This window comes from Cydia pomonella, chromosome 7 (genome assembly GCF_033807575.1).
Source record: "Cydia pomonella isolate Wapato2018A chromosome 7, ilCydPomo1, whole genome shotgun sequence".
Lineage (NCBI taxonomy): Eukaryota > Metazoa > Arthropoda > Insecta > Lepidoptera > Tortricidae > Cydia > Cydia pomonella.
Genome location: NC_084709.1, coordinates 11,026,524 through 11,050,313, shown reverse-complemented (window position 1 = coordinate 11,050,313; position 23,790 = coordinate 11,026,524). Strand labels below are relative to the sequence as shown.

The window sequence follows — 23,790 nt, the reverse complement described above, 5'->3', positions numbered from 1 at the left end:
ATTAAAATGGACCTCCCTTAAAATTGTCAAACCGTAATACGGTAAAATATCGAGAATATAGAAGCGCAAATTTTCCATCCTCGAGTCGCATGCACAAAGCTAAACCTGGAAGCTCTCATAGGCAATGTATCGAAATTGTCAGATGCCTATCGCTGAGGTGAGCCTCAAACACTGTCGAGTTAAAAATAATCCGGCTCCAGAACAGAGCAACAAGTGCGGTCACACGTCAGCCACACTACACCAGGCGATGGAAACAGCGGGCTCTTTGTCTAAATACTTACCATTTGTTATACAAATCAGGAAAATAATTTGGGAACATGTGTGCTAACTTTACCTTAACAGATGACGCTAACATACTACTAGTATGTTAGCGTTATTCTGAGTATCATAAGTACGTTGGACTTTGGACTCGCGCCACAGCTCCACCAAATTCAATTTGTCAATTACACCTCTACTCTTACATAACCTTCGCTATGCTAGGCATGTGCCAGCCACTATATTCAACAAATGCATGCGTATCGCTCAAGTTTTAGGCGCGCTCAGTTTGCGATTTCAAGGCACAGCATATGGAGTGACAAGGGAACGTAGGGACAGCATGGTTCGTGACCTTCCGCTGTCAAAAGCTTAGTTAGATAGTGAGAATTCTGTACATGGTACTATTATCTATTCTGTGCCGCCGGTCGGTACCGCGGCCGCACGTTCTGCGCTAACACGGACGCTGTGAATTTTCACACGAATCTCTTTGACAACCGCTCTGTTTGCGCCTGCTGTGAAAAAAATACACGCACCATTGGTTTTTTAGCATGCCTGTAGTACAGGAACGTGATATACCAGCTTTTGAATATATTTTGAATTAAATTTTTAAATTTTACGTGTGTGCATACAAAACTATATATCATCGATGGGTACTAAATAAAACAAAAATAAAACTTAACTCCCTGTATAGGCAAAGTGTTCGAAATTACAAAAAATTGAGAAAAAATCAGAGAGAACTTTTAAAATTACCTATACGCATAATACCGTCACCAGTCTTTGTCCTTTGTCGTTAGAAACAAAAGACATAAAGAGCCAGTACGAGTATAATCCGTTAACTTACCTGCTACGAGTATCAAGACTCGGATTATATTCAATTACTCTCTTCTGCATATAATAACGGAAGTCTTAAAATGCACGGAAGAGTTGTAAAAGAGCACATAAAATGTCTTGTAGAAAGTTATTACAGTGTGGTAGGAAAATGTGTAACTACTTTTATTTCTTAAACAAAATGATATGGGTTATTATACCTGTATGTATATTTGCACTACAATAATAGCAGACAATCATAACGTCCGCCTGATATGGGAAGTAGTCACTACTCGAAATTATAGGGGTGTAAATTAGAACAATTACTATTTGATATTGTAACTGTGTTGTTGATAAACTCTCGTGAATCACTAAACTATTGAAGACCACTACATTTCTATGCACATATAGTACTTAGTCGAACGAGCGAACAAAGCGAAGCGAAGTTCTTACATTCAACTTGGAACACACGGCTGGCTAGGGGCACGTCCCGGCATTTCGTCGTTTTTAAGCTGACCTATCAGAGGATAGTTTGATGGACAATAACTTTGTAAATTGGCTCTTATTTAAATGAGATTGGGTAAACGTGTAGGAAAGGGCGTTCTATTTTAGTCATTAAATTATGAGCAGGCTCGATCAAGGGGTTATGGAGCTAAGTAGAGCCTAGAAGGCCAAAAAGCTATTTGTGAGGGGTCTTGCTATTCTTGTCCTCTTATTTGCAAGAAGTATGGTCGACTTTGGTGTCAAATGAAAGTACTCGGCTTACAATCTTATAATTATCTTATTATCTTCTGTATTTATTTGTGATTTCAAATAATTAGCAAGATAAAAACGAAATAAAATAAACATAATATAGATATTTGACAAGAAAGATTACGGTTTACCACAGATACAGTTTATTTAAATCTCTATGGAGACTTAAATATATCAGTTTTATCTTTTTGGCGAACCGTGAGTTCTCAATTCGGGGCGAAATAAAGACGACTTTTTGTTGAAATCTGTTCAGACAATGGATATAAAATGAAAAACCTCCTAGTATACAATGCATAAACATGGACACATAAAATGGTTATGCCTACAATGTAGGTCGACATGAATTATGCATGGCAATGTCAATTTCAAGAAACTTTTACGACACCATTTACATATTATCTACTGTGTTACGAAAAAGTTATTTAATGTCCTGTGACTTGTGCCATTATTTTGTACTTTGAAAACTATTTAAATTTAAATTACTGTGCGTTATGTTACGTTGTACGTCGTACTATGTTAAGTTTTTAAAGTGGCTAACAATCACAAAAGCAATGTCAGAGCCATATAATGCGATCCAATAGTGACCAATTCTGAATTATGTGAAATTAATAAGAATACCATTGAGTACATACTTACGCATTAACGAGTTGAAATCCAGCAACCTACTCAACGCTCATACTCTGGGATTTGCTAAAAGATCCAATAGTTTCTGTTAGGACGTTGTTTCGGTCAATCGAAAACCCAGGTTTAATTCCCGGCTCATGCTCAGCTATAGATCAGCAGCAGAATTAAACACAAGCCAAGTATGTACACTTGTCCATTCAGCAATCGGTCTGTGTAGTCTATGCTATAAATGTGATGCTAGGAGGTCACCTCTCTGCAGCTGACTGTACATTACATATATTGTTAAGATGTAAAACCCGTGACCTGAAGGATCTGTTGCGAAATTTCAGCACAATTTGGCAACATAAATATTGGAAGAGCAATAAAACGGTTGGAGGATTTTATGCCAGGCGCAAGGAAGTAATCCTCCCATAAAACAGATTTCAGAGCGGCGGGTAATCCGAGATATATTAAAAGTCGACTGCTAAGCCTCTTAAGCGTACGTACTTCGTGCTATGTACCTTAATAGGGTTCCTATTAGCGACGTATTAGGTTAGGTACAAATGTGTGGAATCGTAAATCCTGACAAGAAGAACTATTTTACCGTGCCATAGTGTCGCTACAAGCAACTTATGCATATTAAAATAAAATGTCAGTACCGGTCATGTTAACGACTAATTTCAAAACATTGTTTATTGGAATGCCACGCAATCCTTCGGCCTTTCATTCTATACAATATAGTTTTTCATACCTTTTGATAATATATATTGGCATTTTTGTGTTAAATCGTTTAAAATTGCGAAGCCTTTTTTTTCTTGTTTACATCGGTAGCATTCGATGACTATCAACGTCTGTTGTCAAAGAGTCCCCTTGCTAGTCAAAATTAGTACCATTGAAAATCCGCAACGTAGCGAAAGCTAAATTTGTTGTATTATTTTCTTGTCCGCGTATAAATAACTGGTAGTAGTCGACTAGTCGACGGTTAGTAACTATATAGCCGCAGAGTGCACGGGGATCGTAAAATCCTCAGACACATTTGGTTAGTTTGGTGGGTTAGGTCAATCTCACAAAGTTTGCGGCTTACGTTACCGTACCTACTACCTAACCTAACAGTCATCATCGCATCATTATTCACCAATAGTAGCTTACAGATTAAATAAAAAAATTTTGAACATTGACAATCATATACATGTAACGCCTGAAGTATGCACGCACAGCACAATTACGATAAAATTAACCGATACCATGAAAAACAACGCCTAATCCTCAAGACAAAACGTCGGACAAAACATCTCTACCCGTCTTACGCGTTTTAACTTTTTCCGGGTGAGCGGGAAATTTAATTTTCTTTCGAAATTAGTATCCCGGAGCACGTCGATGCAGCAATGAATCGAGTTAGCTCATAGAACTCCTATAAATATCTATTTGCCGGTGCTCTGAGAAAATGTTAATGCGATCTAGCTTCATGTATGAAAACTATAAATTTTATATGATGCTTTATTTATTTTCCAACTATGACATGAGGAATATAAATAAACACAGAGTTTTGTAGACAATAATGTTAATTTGCATATTGTACCCCTCTGTATGGCTACGTCCGCACAGACATGCGGCTTACTAAGCGTTTAGAGCCTAACGAGTCACCTAGTAAGTAGCTTCGTAAAACGAACATTTTAAAATTATCGCGACCGGGCGCACTTTTGCCGCTTGGCGCCTAGCTAACTGCGTAGCATGTATCGAAGTAAACAAACGAATCGAAGTATAGACGCTAAGCAAGCCGCTTATCTGTGCGGAGGTGGCATAGGCATGACATTGCTACGAACAGTACGAACCCTGCTGATGCCAACAGTAACTTATATTTTAAAATCCCTATCAATTCATCTCGCTCGACATAATAAAATTATACTATGTATAATTAGAAAGGTATCGCGCAATGTCATTATCAATAGCAAACAATTTCAACATTCTCGTAAATCAGAGCTATATAAACAAACAGCACCGATAAATTCGCCTTGAACCGACAATTATCGATTCCTCACTAAATCACTTAAAGATATTTTAATTAAACATCCTCAATATATCAGCGCGATAGCGGGGGTGGCGAAATTAATTTAAACTTGATAATATATCACGAGCCAATAACAGAATTATAAAGCGATTTGCATTCCTTTCTCCGCATTTTGAAAAGCGGTACAGTTGAACATATATTATTTGCACTGATGAATATTATCGCTAATGGTTCTTTTACAATAGGGTAATCAATCATTAATACCTCGTTTTACTTTACACATTCACCGTTGAGCTACAGTCGTAGCGCTACGTCGTAGCCGATAACATGGATTTCCCGGTATGTAGCGAAAATGCGTAGAGGCAAGACGACACCATGTCGTGATTAGCGCTGAATGAGTTCAAGTATACTTGGAATAAACCTATTTGATCCTCCTTACTTTTTTTACATTTTAATTTCAAAGTTTTCTTGGTTTAACAACTTCTAAATTTGTATTCTGGCAAATTAAATCTTCTTCCTCGCGTTGTCCCGGCATTTGCCACGGCTCATGGGAGCCTGGGGTCCGCTTGACAACTAATCCCAAGATTTGGCGTAGGCACTAGTTTTTACGAAAGCGACTGCCATCAGACCTTCCAACCCAGAGGATAAACTAGGCCTTGTTGGGATTAGTCCGGTTTCCTCACGATGTTTTCCTTCACCGAAAAGCGACTGGTAAATACCAAATGATATTTCGTACATAAGTTCCGAAAAACTCATTGGTACGAGCCGGGGTATGAACCCGCGACCTCCGGATTGCAAGTCGCACGCTCTTACCGCTAGGCCACCAGCGCTTATTCTGGCAAATTAAATAATATATTTTATCTACACACATATTATAAACCCTCTATGATGCCTTCAAAATCCGTAAATAGTGGCCAACATTACGATAAACTGTTTTGTTACCTACAACAAATTTCCTATCTGTGATGATGTTGTAATTGCTTCACATTTAACTACATCAAAATCGATTTGGTTATGATATTCAAATTTGGAATATTTCTGAAAAAGTAATTCGATTTGACCTCTATTCTAATATCAGTCGAGATGCCTTTTTGTTCGAAATAGAATGTCAATTGCATATAATCTTGACATACCTCGCATGTTAGTTTGTATCAAATGATTCGGAAATAGGCCCCCGACTCTAGTTTGTCTCTGAATAACCCAACGTTGGCTGTAATTTGGGTTAGTGAATATATCATAGAAAGTTTATAATATGTGTGTAGATAAAATAGTGTATGTAACTGTACATAATTAGGCATTAAAACACTAGTGTGATCCTTTTTTTGCTCAAAGGTTAACTGGAAGAGATCCCTGAAAGGGGTAAGTTCGCCTTTGTACAAATGATGTGTGTTCTTTCCTGTTTTATGTTTATTTTTGTACAATAAAGTGTTTTACTACTACTACTACTTAAGAAACTCACTTCGTTCGTTTCTTAAACCCACACTCGTGTATTTTAATGACTTTTATTATGTAGCAGTCACATAAACTACTATAATCTAAAGAACCATGCATCAGAATGAATATGAATGTAGCTGAAAAAAACAGTTTTATTTGCATAATCACGTACTTATATATGTTCTAGACGCACAAAGTATCATAACTTGTTATTCGTAAAGATAAAGTTTGATGACTAATCGGTGCAAATTATATTTCGTCAACTATACGAGTACTCAAAATCAAGTAAACAGACTGAGTTTTAGCAGCCAAGGAAGTGGCCGACGAGTCGTGTGTTAGTCGTTTTCGTACAAAATGTCTTAAATAATGAATGCACTTACACTCAATTATTTTGCAAAAACGGCTGCATACTATTGTAGTAGATATATCTAATACTAAAATTAAAGATTCTAAAACTGCTTGCTAGCAAAAACATTAAATTGATACTGGGGCCAAATCGAAAGTTACGTATACGTAACTTTACAAATAGTATCGTCGTATATGGTACGAACTACGAAGTTTAGGTACCGAATTAATACAGCTGCTATTAACATTCCAGTAGATATCCATCAAATCGCCTACGTATTCCGAATGTACTATAACAATCGATAATTCAGGACGATATTCAGCATGCATTTCGGACCGTAGCAGGCTATCTGCGGACCTAATGCGTTTCCTAGGCCTAGATATTTCAGACTCGCTAGATTGCCCCCCACTAGGGGGTCGTCTACCCCACTGCCTCCCCATAGCGCTTAATTTCCGCATAGCACCATTAATTGTAAGACGATATTTGGCAGGTTTGGTCGCATTATGTGCTGCGTTTTATGCACGTCATTAAAGTTTTAGATTTAATGACGCTGTTAAAGATTTTTGTGGACCAAATTTTTGAGTTAAATAGTGTACTTCAGTCGCATAAATAGGTAAAATAGAGTATGCGATTCAGGTGAAATTTATGACATCAAGTTTTTAATTCCATAAACGAAGGGACAAGTGACGTACTCGGAGAGTGATAATAAGGCAATGGCGATGTCGCGTAAACAGAATATGACGTTTGAGAATTTATTAAACGGTATACCTACCAAAAGTTGTACCTTTTAATACAATTAGGTTCCGTATTCATTAGGTAGTAGGTAGTATAGGTATAGGCCGGTTCCATATATACGAAATAAGCGGTAAACGCTAGGACGCTACGGGAATTGCATTCTGCAGCCTTCAACCAAGGAAATGGACCTGATTGAACAACTTCCTTGATTTATTCGCTCTTTGCGCGTTTAGTCAACTTATTTGATTTAAAAATGTGCAGCAGCAATTCAATCTAAACTTTAGACAGCGTCCTGGTACCATATAAACATTATTTTCTTTACCGTCGAGCGGAACTTTTTTTTAAATCCTGGGACCCTGGGACAATTTAATGAGACATGCGTTGTACTGTGTTTTTTTTTCTAGACGGCCATTGAAGTGTTTTGAACCGCCACGTATTATTTTTCCCTTAAACCTGACACAAAATCTGGTACCGAGCTTGTTGGTGAGACCAGAAATTCTTTCCCTGAAAGCTATAATTCTCATAATAAAATTCCACATGGTTCCGCACTCCACAGCATGTACGGCTGAGGAAATTGATTTTTTTGCAGTTTACGGTTAACTTTACTTTGGACAGCTCTTAGCATGAGTATGAACAAGAACAACCAAATTTACTTTAACCGCAAATTGCTAAAGAATCAATTTCCCGTACTGTCGCATAGGGCTACCATACGAAGGTACATACTTATTCTGTTTGTATACCGAGTGAGGTGGTATTTCTTATTCATAAACATTAGCTAAGTGCGCACAATCGTAGATAACCCCAGAACGCGAGCATAACATTGCATCGGCCGTCAGCCGCGGCAATCGCGGCATGCAAGCCCCGAGAAGTTGTTAATGGCAAGTTTGGCCCTTTTTGCGCCACAAAGCGGAACTTTTAATTACAACCATTGTGGAAAAAACTCAGCCACAAAGAACTTTTTCTAATGAAACTTTGCGTCGCCGTTACTTGCGTAAGTTGTAAATTGTCTGCGTTCTCTAATAATCTTTATAGTGTTGTTAAAAGGAAAAGGATTACTAAAATTGTACCTGGACCTAGTAGCGCAAGTCTGGTTATAGAAAAAACACAGAAATATAATTAGTCAATATGAAATTACAGTTTGGCAAGCCATTTCCGTCAGTAGATATAGGCGGCCAATTTAAAAAATGTAGGCGGAAAGGGTTGTTCTCCCATAGAAAATCTGAATTACGCGCCTTTTTTTACTGACAAAACGGGTTTACCAGAGTCTAATTTATGGATCGAATATAGTCACTAGTAGTTAAGTACCTAGTCCTAGACTTGTGATATAAAAAAAAAATTATGCTCATATCCCTTCTTTTTTATTTATGACAGATTTTAGTAAAATTCATTTTTCGTAAAATAACTTATAATTTGTGTTATTCCAAGCACTAACCTAAACCTAAACTTTTATTAACATTATTAATTAGTTGATTAAAATGATATTTCTTCAATCACAACAGTCGCTATGTACCACGCCCGGCTTCGCTGCCAATATTTACTCAGAAAACTGAGACGCCGCCTTGCATAAATTGCAAAGCTTCACATAATTAAAAATCAACATTTACATTCAATTCGATCCCATTTAGTCATACATTACCTATCTTATGTTTTCTTTAGCTTGAAAATTTACGCGAGCCAAAAGATGTATGCTTGAATTACAATATCAAAGTAAGTAACTTTATATACTCTGCTAATGCTGTATTATTTCTTCCCGCCTAAAGCGTAAACCTACACTAGTTTTATTGATTAACCCAAAAGTAATAAAAACTCTTAGTGTTACAGTAGGTACTTAAGTAGGTAGTAAGTGTGTCTAGTGTTATAGTAGGTACTTAAGTACCTATATAGTAATTTTAGTCATTCATTCTACCATTTAGACTATTTAGAGTAATGTACATTATTGTAGATACAATTTACGAAGCCCCCCAGTATAAAAATTAAGGTACGAGTATAAACAGTTTGTATAATATCAGTTGTATCCCCAGTGCCGGATTAACCATTAAGCAAAATAAGCACTTGCTTAGGGCACCACGTCTGGGGGGGCACCAAAATCGTAGGAAAAAAAACGCACAGGCAGCATCAGCATCGCAGTCGTAGTGTAGTACTTATGTACACGAAACTTTTTGATACGTGTGCAAGTACCCATCTAATAACGAAGGGTCGTAAGAGAGTGAGGACACGTAAGCACATCTCCAACCTTACGCGGAGGCCCTCAAAGCTCATGGCCAAAAAATCTTACCGTCGGGCTTGTGGCCAACCGATTTTCTCGACGTAGATTACCGATTTTGTAGCGAATTTTTCTCTCTTGCACGCCTGATGTTCGACCAGGCCGATTTTCTGCAGAGCCGCGATCCTGCGACCTGATTGTCAAAGTGTTACAAAGGCCCCGCGAAGGCCGAAAACCAAAAGTATCTTATCAAGTTGCGCTTTCGAGTTAAGCTAAAGGCCGAGCAGTAGGAGAACCGTCATTACATAGGTTCGATTTCAAGCCACTCTTTCAAGTCTTATGCGACGCTAGGCCTTCTACTTTATGCAAACTGCCTCACTTTCACTTGGCCATGGATCCAAATCCAAGTCCTCTCTCGTAGCACACACTTCGCCATTGGTTGTATTGTATGATAACGCGCCGCGATCGGACGCTCCGGACGTCCAGCCATTCTTACCTCGTCATTGGTCAAATTCAAGCCTGGCTTTCTTCCAGCTCGACCTTTGGCCTATCCGTAAGCGCCGATCGAACGCTCCGCGCGTTCAGCCTTATAAGCCCAGCCTTTGCTTTTAAAAACACTGATTTAAACTTTCACGATTTAGGCCAATCAAATTGTTTTAATATTTTCATTTGGTCTTAAATGCGTGTAATCCGAGTTTGCTCTATCCCAAGAGGCGTGCACCTTTTGGGATCCTTAGGAGATATTTTTTTCCTTTGGATTGCCAAACCATAGCACTTGGTGGATCAGACACTGGTAAGGCGTTTTCGGATTATTACACGATTTTACCAAAAATAAAAAATGTCGATCTTTTTTTACAATTTACTACGAATACATATTAAGATATCTTCAATCAATCAATAAATTTTATTACAAGAACTTTACATTTCGGAACCTCAGATATCAATTTTAATCATAATTAGAACAATTTTTCCAACGGACGTACCGTTTTGATTTACAAGCAAAAAAACTGAAAAAGAGGAAACATTTATGCACACCTCCTGGGATGGAGCAAACTCGGATTACACGCATTTTTAGGACCAAATTCGAAAAAATCTAATTTTATTTAATTGTGACACATTATTATTTAAGAAAACGGGACTTTATCGCGTTTGATTAAGTTCTAAAATTACCTCCAACGTCAAGATAATGATGTCGACTTTACCCAGTCTTTTCCGAGACCATGGGGACAACGCCGTCCTTGAAACGTCAGGTCAGGTCAATAATTTGCTATTTAAGACAGTTGTGGCCATTGGTTCTTATTCTGACAAGATCCAATGGCCAATGGCTAAGCCCCTACTGAAGGCCTTTGCCCTCACACTCATGAGCTTCGCAAGAAAGCTCTAGAGGTTGCAAAACCCTGTGCGGAGTACGGCCTGTCTCACGTCTTCGCTTACACTTGGATGTTGGTTGGCTTGGCCTCCGGCCTTATGCGAAGCACAATCTTCGAATTTGCTTATAATTGACCTTACCTACTCGTACTGTTGGAACATTACTGCTGCAGTACTGTCAATTTCCGTGATAAAATGATGTGACGGATTGAAAATTCTATTCTCAGCAGTAATGCGGCAATAAAAGTCACTCGATTTACTAAGAAAATTCAATGTAATCTTGATGAGGGGGCACCATGGTCTAAAAATGCTTAGGGCATCAAAATATCTTAATCCGGCACTGTGTATCCCTGACGATACTGATTACTTACGATGTCCAAGCTATTGACCTATTTAGACGGTTTTGTTTGTATCGTTCTCTACATATTTCTTTTTTTTTTCTACGGCGCGGTCAAGGCTGCATCCAGGCAGCCACTCCGCGAGCGAGAGTGACTGTTACATTATTAATAACGAATAGAAAAGTAAACTGCATTCTACATTTGAATTGTACATTTTAGTCCCACCGTTTCGTGGTTCACTTTGTGTTAATACACTTACCATAATATTAAATCGAGATTGTACGATAAGGCGGAGGAAATAAGAAACGTAACTTAACACTTTCCAAGAACAAACATTATTTCCAAGCGATGAAATACAAAACTCCTAACTTAACAAATCTATTTGAAGGAAAAGAAACTAACAAAGCAATAAAAGCGAAATAATAGTTATGGAAATAGTCTTTCATTTTCCACGAAAGAAAACTCCGCGTAACTACCGACAATATGAATGAAACTATAATATTAGAAAAGTTTCGTCCGGGGAAATGAGAAAACGTTGTACGAACTCGTTCGTCTAATACACGTAGTTATAAACTTGTTCAATAAATATCGAGTGGTGGAAGACGGCTGTCTCGCTCGCGCGCCCTGAAACTGCCCTCATTTAATTGCATATTCAGTTGTATAATGTTGCCCACGGCCACATACCCGTCTACCGTCTGCCAGACGTAACGGCATAGCTGCCACATTTCGTATTAATGCGGATGCACAGGCAGACAGGCACACACTCAACTTCAATCTTGTCCTTGAAATTAAACTTGTTTGTCACTACAGACAGAAAAAAAATTTTAAATCGTAAATTCAAAATAGGAACGTTTTGTTTTTAAAGGGTCGGTGCGTTCGGATGCGCTCTACCGCGGGGCGAGCGCATAGTGCCATCCCGCACCGATGCATCGAGCCGTCCGTCAGTTGCATTGCATAATCGATAACGGAACCGATCTATTTGCCATTTGCCTAATATGCGGGACAGACTTGTCAAAAAGAATCTGCGGAAAGCGATTGACGTATGGCGTTATGTTGGCCCTTTGCGCTCCTGTTATGATATTCGCGGGTTTATCTTTTGAAGAAAGTCTTGTTATTATGTTGAATGAGTAGTTTTGATACAATGCTTTATATATTATATTGTGAATATAAATACTCCATATGCCAATCTTAGCACTTAGGTTAAGTTGGTAATCTATTTGATAAGTTGCTGCAGGTTATTGAACGTTCCCCGACCTCCATGCACTAGGTACACTTACGCGGCATATAATGTACCTAGTTCGTACATAACATAAGCAATTGTTATGATAATACTGGCTGCAATAGACGTAGGAGCGATGAAATATTGGCCTATTTTGCATAAGTACCATCTCGTAGCGCTACGAGTTCCGTAGCCGGATCTCGCGGCAACTTAATTGCTCATTACCGGAAACGGTACAGAAAAGCAGAAAACAAACTTACTAAATGTCAAAGAGTACCAATTTGTAATTGAAATTTTGTTTATAAATTTAAATGTATCGCTATCATCATGGGTCGGGGTAGACTGACTATAGTCCATATACCATAGACATAGATATGGCTTAAAAGTAAACTTTTAGAATAAAATAGACTCTATAGAAGTATAGATCTGATGTACATTCTTATTAGTGGACTCGCAGGCACACTCGTCGCGATGTTGAGATCTAGCGCCGCTTCGTTTAGTTTTTCTTGCACTTGTATTCTTCATAGGTGAGATGCGTTAAATACATCTTTGCATGATGCATATGATTTGTTACACTTCCGTGAGCATTTATTTACAATTTCATTGAAGTAAACTACATTAAAATATTTCTTTTAAATATTAGGGATCAACATGCTACAATTAATTTGCATACAAACAACTTTCAACAGGTTAAACATTAATATTTCGCTTTAAAGATATAACGAATTATTAACGGCCTTATTAAGCTAAAAAATATAGCAAATAACGTAATCACCCGTACTTAGCGGCCATTTATATCGTCTGGTTGCGTGTCAGTCGCCTGTTTGCTAATTCTGTAGCAAAATTTGAATAATACCTCATATTTAATACTACTTAGTTATTTTGGAACACAGTTACATTATTTACCTTCCGTTTTTCTTTATTATTATGTTGTTTACTAAATATTTTATGCCTTGTAGAACTTGTAGAGAAACGTTGTGAGACTTTATGGCCCGCCGTAGTACATACGAGTATGCTAGAATCATGAGTTGCGTGAAAATTGGCGTAGCACCATGACACGGTAGCAAGTCATCTTGCTCCCTGAAAAGCACTCCCGGCGTAGCCATTGATAAAAAATATGTCTTTAGAAAAGAAACTGATAGAATCGGGTTATTCCGGAAGTTTGTGATCGATCTCGATGTTTAGTTTGACTCAAGGGTATAAAAAGCTATATACTTAGGTATAGTATGAATAGTCACAAAATACCTAAATATAGCTAGTCTTACAGTCTGGTAGCATTTAAAAAAGTATATGTGTAAAACAAAAATATATATGTCTAATTGCTAAAAAAAACTTTTTCATAAAGTATGTATAAAAATTACTTATTAGACAGAAGCTTACTTACTAAACCGGGTACATATAAAGCCTTTCTAAAAAGTGTTTGGATATTAAAAACTTTACTTCTTCAAAATAAAAATTAAACTGCAAAGAATTCTATAACAAATGCGTTAATACGCTACAAGACTTTAAGAAAACCTATTAAAGCTCTCACGGTAGCTATCTAAAATTTGTAATTTGTTTATCAAGTGTGTTATACGTACGACTTGTAGCGTATCTATGGTGCGGGGGCGCGGGGCGCGGAGTCGCGGCGCGGCGCGCTCCGGCACATCGCCAGTCTTCAGTCACGTGCGACGCCGCTGCCACAACGCGCTTACGTAACATATCGATTCGACTGCACTATCGATCGTCATCCGCAAATCACTGTCGATTTGCCGCGCGAATTTGATCAACTTTTAAACTAAGTTTCCGAACGCGTGTGCTGTGTTTGTAATTTTTTCAGTGACTTTAAAATTTGGATTCGGAACGTCAGCTGTTGAAGGTTTGTTTTCTTTTTAATTTTATGGGAAAATGAAACCGGTTTGATGCTAAATCGCGTCTAGGCAAGTGAAAAGGTCAATACTCTGTGAGGCACGCGATGTTATCGATAGATGTAGAGCATTGCACGTGCTGGCTGCATACGGCTGACGTGTGTTTGGTGAGAAAAAAAAAACTTAAGTACCGAAGAAGTTTGAAAATGTTGTCTTCACTTGTTGCCTACAAACGAAACCTAGTTTTTATATCCCAAGTACCAATAAAATGACAGTTCGACTGCCCCAATTTGTCGGACCGACCGCGACCTGTCATTTTAGTACAGGAGAAGGATAACTGGTCTCGTACGTAGGTATTAGGAATAAAATTACACAACTTAATTGAAAGTTTAAATCAAACACTTGCTAACAGTATCGTATCTATTGCATTTGTTGTCAAATAAAGTATGCATTTATTTAAAGTTCTATAAAATTACTCGTTCTATCCATAGCTGCCATGAGGTCGTTAACGAGGCAAGCTTTTCTTTTTGTGACCAGATGGTGTCGAGACTGTCGAGAGACCCTACCTGCCACTCAATCGCGCCAATATAGAAACGATAGAGACAGATAACGAAATTTCGATTTTACGTTTTTCGTGGTAGACCTTCAGCTCTCATGATAGGTAATAATCGTCAAAGATATCTTCAGGCCCAAGCTTACCACCCCTATGTTGGAATGTACTGGTAAAAATGACACTAGATAAAATAGTATCCATAACCAAAGTAGGCCATGGATTGGTTGAAAAAAAAAATTCTGGAACATACCTACATACATAAATAAAGTTTCCACAAATCTTTGATTATGGGATTTTGTTGATATTATTTTTCCCGAAACAGTAACATTTAAAAATTGTCTGGAAGAGATCGCTGTTTACTGATAAGGCTGCCTGGTGTTACATAGTTACCTATATTTTACTTTTAAATTTCTTTGTATAATGTAACGTTTTTGGTGCAATAAAGAATATTAAGTAATTACTTTTAGGGTTTTAAATCTCATATGTACCTACGTAAAATTTTAAGAAAGCTTAAGCTTGCCTAAAAATCCAGGTTTGCGCAACACTGCGAAACGAAAATTACTAGGTGGGAACATTTTACCCATAAACTTCCGATATAAATAGTAGAATATAAAGATACCTACGTACTGCATAACCAATGCTTCAAATTTCCTGTACAATTTGTTCCCTTAAAAAAAACATTGAATTCCCAGCACGATGTCACTACCTAATCGTATTAAGGTCGGACCAAGCTAAGTTGGTAGCGAGTTTGATATCCCAGACCGTGCAAGTGTTAAGTAAACGTTATAATTACATACAAGCTTGACGTTTAAAATAACACTTGCACCGACTGGGTTATGACAATAGCTGCCGACTTAGCTTGGCCCGACTCTAGATGTGCAGTTACAGACGTATTTTTGGTTACATTTACGACTTAGCTGTTTTTGCCAAGTTTGTTAATTTAGTCCGACTTGATTCTACCTATTACACCAGAAATTCAATTTGATTTCTAGGATGCCTTAGTTAAACCTTGTCGTAGTTACAATAAGTATAATAGGGACTTTATTATTATTAAAATGGCCTAGATTTAAATAACAAAATGTAAAAAACATTCTACTATTCCACTTGTGATTCATACTTCTTTCCCATTCCCTATCGCCAAAGTATACAAAGATACGACTACGACCACAGATAATGCTTATCTGACGTCCTCGTTTTTGAATCGATTTGTTTTTATTTTTTAAAACGATAACGCTCTCTGAACGTTGGCCTTCGTTGCTAGTTATTAGCGGGGCCTTGACTATATTAAATTTAGTCAGCGATGAGGAAACCTTTTAAAAAAACAGACAAGTTTAGGTAGGTAGATATTTCCTTGTTTAACTCATTAAGAATAACTTATCGTAATTGTTGTTTGATTAGGTACTCATTACACTTTTAACGTTTTTAATATTAGAAAGATATTATTTTATACTCAAGTAATGTTTTTATTGTCACGCTTCTGTGTACCTATAATTTTACATATATGATTTATATATTCCTCGTTTCTTACTTTGATTACGTTACATTTGGAATATCTCAAGAACTTGGAAAACATCCTTAAACTGTCAAACTTTCCAAATATAAAATAGAAACCGTATGGGGCATTAGTCTCGCTTTATCGGCTGCCGGTGCCGGCCGGCGTGCGTATAAAAATTTAGGTCAGCCAGTTTCATTCAGTGACCGATTGCGTTGGCTTGATAGTAGTGTAAATAAAAACACGTGGCGATGCGGTCATGCCACGCTATTTAGTTTCGCTAGTATTCGAAAACGACACACCACAAAGTTAACAAAATGATTACACATCTATTTGAGGTCCAGCATCCTAGTCTGAAGCAGGTTTTAAAAACATTGCCTGAACAAACGTACCACATATCGGTTGGGCCAACAAAGTCAAGTACTTACGTATACTTTTTTCCGTTTCGTCGAGAAATCCTCGAGTTAGAGCTCAATCTAGGTTCACAGAGACAGCAACATACCTATGCTCAAGCGACGAATCAAACTGTAACCTCATTTAATAAGGCTTTTAAAAACTCGGACTCATTGAAAAATCCCCTGTGTCCCGGATGACATTAAAAAGACATCGGCACAAAACGCTAAAATCTGATGCTTTCAAACGTTGTAATTGGGTTTTCTTAAACGTTTACGCCCAAGGCCATTGCCGTTTCCGACGTACGCTGTAACAAAAGTTGTCAAAATACTCCTAAATTATGTTAGGTTAACCTCGTAAACCTTAACGAGATTTAGGCCCTGCCTACCTCGAGTTTCGATTTCTTGCCGTCTCAGTCTTCCCCACGTCCTTTGGATTGGCTTTCTCGCCTTAGCGTCTACATGAATACGGTCATTCTATGCAGTTAGATAGAGAAGGATTGGAGTCTCTTGTCTTTCATTCGAACCCATAAAATAAAGCTTAGATATGGTTATAGGGATTAGTTTCGCCAAACGTCACAATTTCATCCTGACCTAAAATATTTACTTGACTAGTCAACATTCTAGATTTCAAGGTTTGATTGAAATTTTAATGTGGAACCTACGCGTCTTATTGTTATTATCAAGACTTAAGTCCAAAATTTATACAAGATTTATTCGATTTTGTGTCGAGAATGCACTACCGAGTACCGAACTTTCGACGAAAGCCAATTTACTGCCTAATCGAATTGTGCTTTTATAAAGAACTAAAGCGCTTAAGTTAAAAGCTATAACGAAACAAATTGCTCTTTTCCCCACTAACTTTATAGCCTCAGACAACGTCGCAATACTGTTGTTTTATTTTAAAAAGCAGTTTAAAGTCCGCCGTCAAAAGTTATTGGCAGTATCGGCGAGCCATGAATCCACGTCGGAATTTTTAATGTAAGCCCCCAGTAAACCCGTCTGCTGCAAAAAGCGAAAATCAATATGGCCACCGAGTCCCGTAATTGGAAAATGTACGATGAAAGCTATAAATTTTCACTTTCCGTGCATGCCTTTTCCTCTTTGCATTTACGAGTAAATACGGCTATTTTGTTCAGCGCGATTTAAGTGGCATTTGTCATCGTTTAGAAAATATTTATTTTGCTTTATTGCATATGATTATTGAATCGTATAAACGTGTTATCGCCGTAAACGAATATAGGGATACGTTTTTTTTTCTATTGCCTCTAAATATAGGTATATATGGCAGCAGTGATGACAATTAAATGTAATCGTTAGTACCATTACTAAAATATTTTTTTAAAGGGTAATCTCTTTACAAGCTTTTATTTAACTTGCAATGTAACTATGTTTGTATGGGTCAAACCATGCAAGTTAAATATGACCTACATCCCGGTTTCCGATGAAACTGAAAATTTTCATAGATATATGTAAGTCGGGTAACAATACAATATTATGGTACCATCGAGCTGACCTGAAAATGGAGACAGGAAGTGGCTATAAGAACTCTGTGACAAAAAAAGCTTCCTAATTGATTTTGAGGTCGTTAGAATTGTCTCGATGAGTATAACTTTCCTGTGGATGGAAAAGTACAATCAGCGATGAAAGCTTGTATCTAAAATGCAATTTATGAAAAAACTTATTTTATCATCAACACCAGCAAATTTATATCACTACTTAACCGAAAGCTTTCGGTTTACATGTAAACTATACGTTACTCATTGGCAATCATTGGACAATCGCACACTAGATTCAATTCCCTATATAATGCTGTCACGTAGTCATGTTTCTGCCTATTTGACACAACGAGCTCACATCAACCCGAATTAACTCCATACTGCGGTTCAACTAACTTGTTTTTAACACTAAACTTTTTATGAAGTTGCAAAAATGTAAACTATGTACGTTAAAAAGCTCAAATAAAAGCTATTTTAAACCTGTGAACATTTTTTCGGTATGGCGGAGAGGTTTCCGCAAAAGAGAAAATCATTTTTTTGTGTATTATTCGACCAACGAAAAACTAAAAAACTAGACATTTAGAATGACAGTGTGGGAATGTCATGATTAAGGTCGAACTTCTATGAAAATGTGTAATTTTTAAAGACACTACCTCACTTTATTCTATTCACGTCGGTGTAACCGTGTAAAGTTACCTTAGACGGACTCTTTTACAATTATTTCATTACTTTAACTAATTATTTATTCGCAGAGTCATTCTAATCTTGAAGCACACATTTTTCTTTTGCGTTTTTAAATAATAAAAACCAGATTAAGACATTGAAACAACTTCCGCTCTTCAAAAATCTCACGAAGGAAACATATGGAAGTACATATTTCTATGCAACTCCATAATTATGACAAATGGCTGCTTTACATTCTAAAAGTGAGTAATAAATCACGTAAAAGAAGTCATTCTGACGGCATTCATTGCTCAAATAGTCTGGCACACATAAGGGCTTGGGTACAAGTAGGTCGAAGTTCCCGTACTTTCACCGCTTTCTAACGCGCGAGTTGAAGTTTTAAGCAGGACAATATTTGTTTAATTCGGGTAAGGAAACCAATAACCATACCTATACGAAAATCACTTTCAGGGTGGGTGCCTTTTCTGTGTAGTAGAGTAGTTTTTTTAAATTATAATAAAAACATTACACTGACAGGACTATTGTAGCCAATAAGCCTGACATCGTAATAATAGATCGATCCCAACGCCGAGCCGTGCTCGTCGACTCACCATCCACCATCATGAGAATCTCGTGAAAGCCGAGAAAGACAAGTCCAGGAAGTACATAGACTTGGCTCACGAGATAACCACCATGTGTGCATGTGTCGTTTCAGCGACCGGTCTCATAGCGAAGAGTCTCGACCAACACCTTGAGAGACTCTCGCCAGATGGTTGGATCAAGGGTCAGATGCAGAAGGCGGTGATCTTGGACACGGTGCGGATAGTCCGGCGGTTCCTCTCTCTGCAGCTCTGACCACCGGCAGCTTGGGCCCTGCCCCGCTGCTGGCGGCATCCTAGGCTAGGTTATGTGTTTATATATTGTTGTATTGTTTTGTGTTTTTATATTTTACTTTTATATTCATATTGTAAAAAACCTAAACTAAGACCCAAAATAAATAAAGGAATAAAAACCAACAAATAAAAGTTGGGTTAATAATACTCGGCAGCTGTATTTTATGGGTTAAATATATACACAAGTTTCAAATGTAGACTGTTATAATTCTATAGCAAAATAATTCTAATTTCAAGCAGCAGCCGTATTGTCTGTTTTCTCTTTCTGCATAGGTCATTTGCGAATTATGAAAAAGTTTCAAAAATAAACTAAAAACGAATATAACTGTGTAATACTGTGTGTTGCTGAGCAGACCTTTAGAATACCAGAAATTTCCCTTTCCACAGCTAAGTTTTCCCGTTTAAATCGCCGTTCGCGAAAAGGACGGCTAGAGCTTAATTAACCAGCATTTGTTTCTGCGTGAGATAAACTCAGCGTAAAATAGTAAACAAATGCAATTCGCACGTGGTGTAAATGTGAATGGAATGGAAAATGTGGAGGCGGCTGCCGCGCCGTCTGCGGGCGACAACCGTCACGGCACGCCCCTGTCACTGCGAGGGCACCGATGGAGCATTTATTCTGAAACGTGTCTATTACAAACACCAAGCGTTTAGAATTCTGCTGTTTGATGGAAAAGGGAACTCGAGACCGGTATTAACATTCTATCACAAACGTACTTACTAAAGTAAGGTGTGAAACAAATAATATCGTTCGCGGCGCAAGGATGCGGTTTATTAAGATTTATCAGTATGGTCATTTGGTGTCGCGTGCGTAGTTATATGTAATTTAAACATAATAAAACATACTATAAAATACTAATGCAGTGTCTATCTTATTATAGCGGGACTAAGGCTTCTTCCGCATTCATGCGTGATTTAACGTCGTATATTGGAAGAGTAGCACAAAATGTTATATTATGTAATATAATGTGTCTTGTTTGTCTTTACGAATAAAATGAAATTATTCTATTTTATTCTATTCTAAATCCGTTTGTATGACATTTTTGACAAGAACATAAGAAAAGGTGTTTGAAGGGATTTGCGAAACTTGGCATATTATGTTGAATCTTGTACTAATATTTAAAGTAATTTAGAAGTTATACTGTTCGAATGTAAGCCCAAGAGAAACAGAAACCCAAAAGCTATAGCGCTATTTCGATATAGAACGGAGCATATTTGTTATTCGGACCACAACTGCCCCAGTCCGTTCCAAAAACCGCATTAACAATATCGAACCAAATCGAACGTTCACCTCCATGTTTACAAACAGTTCATTCACTGCCTCATATTGCCTCTGGCGAGATATTTCTGCACATATCACAGCCACTATCATTCAACAGAATTTCCCTGTGTTATTTGGTATCATTTGCCGATGAGGCTTTACTTTTGTACACTACCGGCGACAACCCTAACTCGTAATCAGCTTAACTCCTCGAATACCATATGGGGTTGAATGTACCCAGTATACGACAATGAGTACGCTGGCTAGACCGCGTTTTAGTTATAAATTTTATATCTGTGCCAAAATTGTCCCAGTCCGTTCTAAAGCCTTTTCGAGCAATCGACCGTTCACCTTGTTGTTTACAAACAGTTCATTCACGGCTCATATTCCCCGAGGCAAGACGCCCTTGAACCATCACGCGCAGGACTACCTTTATCAATGCTCCCGGTCCCTTCTTGGAATCACGTTCAAGAATAGAACTTGGAAAGGACGGCCATTTTTGATGACTTTATCTTAATGCTCTTAGAAAATTATGCATTGCTTGTTCTTCTTCACATCGTTAGGACGGGTGCCCAAATGTCTCGTGTGGAGTGGGGTAACTTTGACTCTTTGGTTGTTACAAAATCTACGATGGTGTTAAGGTGTTATTCTGAATAAATTTCCCGATTTGTTGTTCCATTCCATTTTTAGTTTACAATCAAAATGATGAAAATACTGCAAATCGTCGAAATATGTATATCCCTGCGAAGACGGATGTCGATACTGTCAATCAAAGCTCACGAAACCTGTCACCTGTGACCATCACCTGTTGTGGTGTGGCGTTTTCCCCGTGGGGTCGATTACGTGTATTCGTGTTTTAAATCGGGGACTTTCTCCTGTTTGCACGTCCGCGCGGGGCGTCGTGGCGAAGTGAAATATGCCATGGGACACGCGTGTGGTTAGGGTTGCCAACTACATTTAATAAATATTTATAGATTCAACATTAAATGACATATTTACATGTAAACATTTAAAAGTGCAAAATGTAAATACATATTGAGATTCGAAACAGTAGAAATTATTGTTTTCGTAACAAACGTAACCGTTTTGTGCCAACCCTATTCTAGCAGACAGACACCAGACGGTATTTGAACCAGCAGCGTGTAACAGCGTGCGAAAGGGCCATTTGTCATCCAGCGTTTTAGTAGCCACTAACGATAACATAATTCTACAAATTTATACGAAGATAAAATATGAATAATTTTGGCACGAATCAAAAAACACGAACATTAAATACTGCGGATAGTTCTAGTTGTCTTTCTTGTAGGCTACTATAATTATTGAATAAATAACATAAATTAGCAACACAAGTAGGTAATACCTAACAACAACTAGTATAATTATATAAACGGAATAAGAGAAGTTTATAAAATTGGTCCAAGAGAACATAATTTTGTAAATGAAATGTAAAATTAGATTTACTCATCATTAAAAATTTACAAAACATTTTGTAACACCCTAGTTTAGCAGGCAGGGCCCAGACGTCCATTGAATTAGCTTTAATCGCGGGAGAGGTTCGTGATGTTCGTGATTTGCCTCCTTTGGGTTACTAACTACAAAACATTTTCAAAGACACCACCTATGTAAAAGTAATACTTAACTTCGAGTGACAACCCTAGTTACCCCAACAGCAGACAGGGCCCAGACGGCCCTTGAACTAGCAGTAACCGCGTGAAAGGGCCGTTCGCGATGCGTGCCCCGAGATCGCGATCTACACCGGCTTAAGGCACTCACGAACTCACATGATTTGCTTCCCTTGGATTACATTTTGTTCGTGTTAACTATTACAGGTTTATATAATGAGGTAAATGTTTTAAATTGAAGACAAAATGACCAAGCGCTCTTATGGCCGAGGCCGGAGTGAGGTGGGTGGTGTCAAAATCTCTATACTTAAATCGAATCATTCATGAAGACGTGTGCCTGACTCGTATAGTCGTGTTATTAGAGGTCAGATTTGACAAATCTGCGCGTCATCGTGGATGGCGAACTATACTAATACATTATAAATGCGAAAGATTTTATCTGTCTGTTACCTTTTCTCTCTTAAACCGCTGCACTGATTTAGATGAAATTTCGTATGGAAATAATTTGAGGCCCGAGAGGACATATGATACGCGGACGAGGTTGCGCGCAGAATCTATTATTTTAAAATAATAATTTGATTGATCCCTTAGTCGTATCCTGGAAAAGTGTCTGTGTTTCATAAAATATTCACGTATTTCATGATGATTGATTGAAGTGCTTTGGTATTGATACATCTGTTGCGTATTTTCTGACATGATTAGAACGGCATACTCATAAGTTTTTACCGCATTACTTTTAACGTTGTAATAGGATATAAAGTACTTGTTTCAGCTCGCAACTTCGTCCGCATTATGATTTCCGTAATAAACATTAGCCTATGTCCTTCAAAGGTACTCAAACTATCTCCATACCAAATTCCATCTAAATCGGTTCACCAGTTTAAACGTGAATAGGTAAACAGACAAAGTTATTTTCAATGCAATCAGAGACCAACCGAGATCATTATTGTTAGTACAAATATTTTAAAATATATGGTTAGCATTATACACGGGTCGATCAACTTTTTTATCATTGAGAAAGAGTTTTGTCAAAAAAAACATTTGAATTCTTATTTGGATTTTATATGTTTGACGTAGAACAAACTAAACTTTTGTATGCAAATACGAGCCGCGCATAAATTTCATTATTTTGACAACTTTTGCTGTTTATTATGTTGCGATGACTCAAAACGTGTTCCCTGGATTACCCACGATTTATCTAATAAAACTTCATTTGATCGAAAGAAATGATTGTCTACATAAAAGAACACAAACGCTTTTCTTCTGGTAACTTAAAAATGGGAAGATTCTGTTTGATTATCCATAACAGCAATCAATAGGTCTCCTGGGTCACTAATGACAAAAATTCGACGTGAAGTTTCTATATTACTTAAAAAATGTTCTATCTATCTTGGTGATATTGATATGTCAATGCAATCAAATAATCATAAAAAAATATAAAACTCTAATTTATATAGTCCAGAAAAATGCGAAATGTACGTAAAATTGTTAGGGACGTC

General features: G+C 37.6%; 1 protein-coding gene across 5 annotated transcripts in view; it reads left to right on the top strand.

Moving 5' to 3' along the window:
- LOC133519799 (methylcytosine dioxygenase TET-like) overlaps nucleotides 1–23,790 on the top strand; it is a 143,735-nt gene that overhangs the window by 77,912 nt on the left and 42,033 nt on the right. The window contains exon 1 of one of the 5 annotated variants that reach the window (XM_061853908.1): nucleotides 13,667–13,927. The exons of the other annotated variants lie outside the window; for them this stretch is intronic. The gene's annotated coding sequence lies outside the window, so the exon portion shown is untranslated. Of the gene's footprint in view, nucleotides 1–13,666; nucleotides 13,928–23,790 lie in introns of those variants that run through there. 5 annotated transcript variants of the gene reach the window in all.